The sequence below is a fragment of the Arachis hypogaea genome, chromosome 20, assembly GCF_003086295.3.
Source record: "Arachis hypogaea cultivar Tifrunner chromosome 20, arahy.Tifrunner.gnm2.J5K5, whole genome shotgun sequence".
Taxonomy (NCBI): Eukaryota; Viridiplantae; Streptophyta; class Magnoliopsida; order Fabales; family Fabaceae; genus Arachis; species Arachis hypogaea.
Window position 1 is genome coordinate 16,756,563 of NC_092055.1, and position 5,220 is coordinate 16,761,782.

The window sequence follows — 5,220 nt, forward strand, 5'->3', positions numbered from 1 at the left end:
AATAAGGTTGATCAATCCCTTGAGGCTCCTCCCATCTTTGATTGTTCCATCCTTGATGCACATCCTCGTTGTAGCTCCCATTCCCTACAACATAATTTGAGCCAAACTCATAGCCAAAGTGAGGATGAGAATTCATAATAGCAAATAAAACTAAAGGCTAACAAAAGTAAGCAACAAGTCCTAAGCCTAACAAAAGCTAACAAACAAGCAAAAGACAAACATATTCACATATTCACAATAGCCAATAATGTAACACCATTGCAACTCTCCGGCAACGACGCCATTAATTTGATGGTGAAAATTGTTGTCGGTCTAGATTTTCTTCCTAAAGAAAGGAATTACTTCGTTGTAAGCATAGGTCCAAACCAACAAATAACTCTCACATCAAATTAAAATATGGTTTTGTCACAAGTACAAATCCCAAATAAGAATTAATAGAAATATTTAAACTCTGGGTCGTCTCACAAGGAATTGGAATGAAGTGAATGATTATTGGCTATGAAGGAACAAGGGGGTTTTGATTGGTGAGAGGGCAAGAAATTAAATGACAAGAAAAGTAAAGAGAGCAATCAAAGGAAGCAATTAATAAAGAGAGACATTCATGGCAAGGGTTTGAGATCATAGGCTTTCTATCCTAGTCATTAATCATAACAATAATTAACAAGAATTTATCTTATTTCGTCATCTCCAACATTGGAAGAAGGTATAAGTTATCTTCCATGAGAGAAAGTCAAACAAGACTAGTTAATCTCAATCCAAATATCCTAATCAACTCACTAATTGAATTAGCAAAAGATTAGCGTCATTGAAAATGATATTAACTAACAACTCTAGATCACCAATCTAAATTGGGTATTAATGACTCAAGATTGCCTAATTACTCTTTCCAAGCCAAGAATGCTCAAAATCTACTCTAAAGACTAACCAAGCATTTTGTAAAACACTTGGAAGGCATAAAAGGAAAGCATAGTAAAAATGCAAGAATAATAAAACTACCAACTACCAATTGCAAGAAATAGTAAAATCTCAACTCAATTCATCAATAAAAAGAACATCAAACATTAAATTGCATTAAAGAGATCCAAATCCAACATGAGTTCATGAACATAAAAGGAGCATAAAAGTAAAATTAACAAGAGAACTAAGAAGAATGAAGTAGTAGAAACAAGAATTCATAAAGGAAATAAGATGAAAACATGAAATTGAACTTAGATCTAGAAGAGATTAATCTAGCCTAACCCAATTTTAGAGAGAAGATGGAGCTTCTCTCTCTAGAAACTAACCTACATGATGCCAAAACTACAAACAATTGCTCCCCCTTGCTTGAACTTCAATTCTGCATGAAATACACTCAGAAACAAGTTAGATTTGGGCCTGAGCAGTTCAGAAATCGCCCCCAGCGTTTTGCCTTTAAGTGGGCCACGTGAGAGTATCGGCGCGTACGCGCCATGTGTGCGTGCGCGTCGATTGGAAAATTCTTCATCCGCGCGAACGTGTTATGTACGTGTGCGCGTGCCTATGCGAAACCACTTCTGCACGTGCGCGCCTTGTACGCGTGCGCGCCCATTGATGCATTCCCAATCTTTGTTTCTTCATGCATTCTCCACTTTGCATGCTTTTCCCTTTATTTCTTCCATCCAATACTTGCCTTATGAACCTGAAATCACTCAACAAACACATCAAGGCATCTAATGGAATTAAAGTGAATCAAAATCACCAATTTAAGGGCCTAAAAAGCATGTTTTTACACTTAAGCACAATTCAAGGGAGAATTACAAAACCATGCTATTTCATTGAATAAATGTAAGAAAAGGTGATAAAATTCTCCAAATTAAGCATAAGATAAACCACAAAATCGGGGTTTATCAACCATATAACTTTGCCAAGGGTTATTGTTGGATCATCTAGGAGTTGCCTTCCTTGGGATAAGCCTGTGAATTGAAGATGGATTAGGAAATTGTAAGTGCCTAAAAATAGTGAAGAGTTTGGTCTGGTTGATAGTCAGACAGTTATATTTTCTCCAGCAGCAATACTTTCCAGTATCAGAGGTGTGCCAACTTGCAATAATGCCCTTAAAAAGTTGTTCTTCATTGCTTGTATGCCAGATTGCTCTTAGCCTACGGACTTGCAGAATTTGGTGGGCTTCTATTGTGTTTGATTCATAGTTGAAGTATATCTTTGATCTTGGACTATGTTTAAAGCTCAAGGTGCAAATAAATATCTCTTGGTCGTATAAAATATCTCATTTTTTGCTTTGGTTTTTGCAATTTCTTCTTTTCATTTAGTAGCATTCAAAAATGATTTATTTTAGTGATCCCAATTAGTTTATTCTATTAAGTATTGATGTGAGAGGTTAAATTTTGAAATCATATGTCTTGCCATCCCAATATTTCAACTTACTAAGCTAACATTTAACTTGTCACCTCAACATTTAAAGGAATAAATTAAGAGAGAAAAATATTATAAACATTTTGTTGGGGTATGAATTAAATAGCCTGAATTGTCAATGTTGTTTGAAATGTGTATTTAGTGTTTGCAAGCACAAACAACAATGTAGATTAGAATCAGTCTAACTATACACAAAATGAGCAAGGCATATCACACTATAAGAAAATAACGAAAGCAAATCAAAATCAGCAAAAGAGACAAAGGCTTAGTACGTGCACCAATAATATGATAATACTTGGAGCTAAAAAAAGAAGGGATCAACATACATCACATTGCAAAACAATATACTTAAAGAAGAAGAAATGATTTGGAGAAAATCATGGTACAAATCATAAGAAAGGATAATGAGAAAATAAGTACAACACATTTAGCAAATATAGAAGAAGCAAGGACAATCAAATCCATGCACGATTCTACATGTGGCAAATTTTGGGAAATTGGTTTCCACTATATAGTTGCCATTTTCTAGAATTTGAAAATGAGAAAATGAGAAAATATTTAGCAATCATTCTTCCTCTTAGAAGATTCATCTTTTTTCACCTTATACTTACATAGAAAACATCATTATAATTTTTTCTAGTTTATCATTTTCTGTAATGCAAAAAGCTAAGTTAACATTTATATAATGAATCAAGAAAAACCAAGAGTGGAAAAGGCAAGATAAATAGGTTAAGAAAAGTCAAAATTATGTTCTATTAAAATTTTAATTTTTGAAGGTATGAACTTGGGATTAGTTTATACTAATCCCCTCTCTTAAGTTGGGTTAGCACATATAAGGTTGCTTGGTTTGAGTTTAGTAGTGTTTTAGAGGTATGAACATGGATAAGTTTCATGCAATCCCCATTTTCTAAGTTGGATTATCACTTAGAGGTTTGTTAAGCTTGGATTGAATTTAGTGGTCTTGAGCTTGGTTTGAGCTCTTGAGTTCTAGATGAATTAGGATTTAATTAATTAGAATTAGTAACTACAATTGATTCAATTATAGTGAAAATACTACCATGTTTATAGAGGTTGAACTGGGATATATGATTGTGTCATTGTTCCTTTCTTTCAATGCTTTGTTTTGTGCATTATGAGATAAAATGAAAATAATTTCTTGTATAATATTTTTTGTTGCACTTTGCTAAAAATGGGTAAAATTCTTAAACAACCTTAATTCAATCTCCCTTCCCAAAGTCCAGAAAAACCATAAATTGGGTCAAGAGCAAGGTCTCAAGAAGTGAAGCCTAGCAGCTTCTAACTGAAAGGACAACCCAATAATAGACCTCATTTTCTTAATGGAATTAATTACTCATATTAGAAGGAAAGAACGAGGATCATTATTCAATCCACTGATTATAATCTTTGAAAATAATTGTAGATGATCCAGACATCCCAAAAAAGATGAACATTGAAGGGGTGGGGTACTAAAGAAATATTAAGAGTGAATGGGTAAAGAAAAGGAAAAGATCGAGTTAAATGCTAAGACGATCAACATGATAAATTACATCATTAATTTTGAGGATATAAGAAATATTTCAAGATGCAAGACTATCAAAGAAATTTGGGATAAGTTTCAACTCACACGTGAAAGAACAAAGCAAGTTCGAAAAACAAGAATTGATATGTTAGTGAGGGAATACGAGATATTCTTTACAAAAAAATGTAAAGACATTGATAAAATGTTAGAAAGATTCTTAATAATCATAATAAGCTAGATCCTATGGGAAAACACTTTGCATAAAAAGTTCTAAAAAAAATCTAAAAAGCCTTACAAAGCAATGAGAGACCAAAAATACACTCGTACAAGAAAGAAATGACATTATCAAAATTACAGATGATAAATTAATAGAAAAATTTTTTGTCTATGAAACAACATATCTCAGTAATAACAATAAAAAGAAAGGAAAGACTTTGAAACGAAAAAATCAAATCAACAAAAGAAGAATCTAAAGATAGCTTATTTGATGATGAATTGGCGTTCTTTGCAAGATGAATAAGAAAACGGATGAGATAAAAGGAAAATTATCATCCAAAATCATATGCTACAACTGTATAGAACTTGGTTACTATAAAGCTTATTTTCCTCAAAGGAAGAATGAAGACAAACAAAGAAGGACAAAAAAAAGTATTGATGACTTTATAAGAAGACGTGGAGAATGATTCTAATAAAGAAGGAGATGAAGAATTAGATTTGATTCAAATGAACTACCTTTTAACCATCTTCACATAAAAAAATAGAAAATGTTAAGAGACCAAAATTTTTAATGTGAAAAAAAAGAAACAATTGGCTAGTAATAATTAAAAATAAGACAAAAAAAAACTATTAGCAAGTTAAGATTTTTGTTCTAGATTGTCCCATTACAAAGATTGGGCCAAATATATGCTATCCGGCCCCTTAGTAAGGCTTCCGACTTCCGTACCAGATGCTTCTAGAGCATGACGGTTACAGGGTACACAAGAATCTAGGGCATCTTGAGACCATTATAGGCCCAAATCAAGCACGAAGCCCACTCTAAGATGAAGCAGAGGCAGAGTAATGCATGCAACCAATCTCCAATTACGAGGTCGGGTACACGAAGAAAGCATGATGCTCTGGACGATCACTACGATCGCACCTATTGTGAAAATGACAGGTTGTTAAGGCAGGAGAAACCTAGAAATGAAAAGAAACGAAGACGGCACAAACTGGTAGTAACAAAGGCCACTCCTTTGGATGCTAAGATCCTTAGAGTCTGTTTGCCAAAAAAAATTGACAAACCCACGGACATGAGGTATGATAACACATAGGAC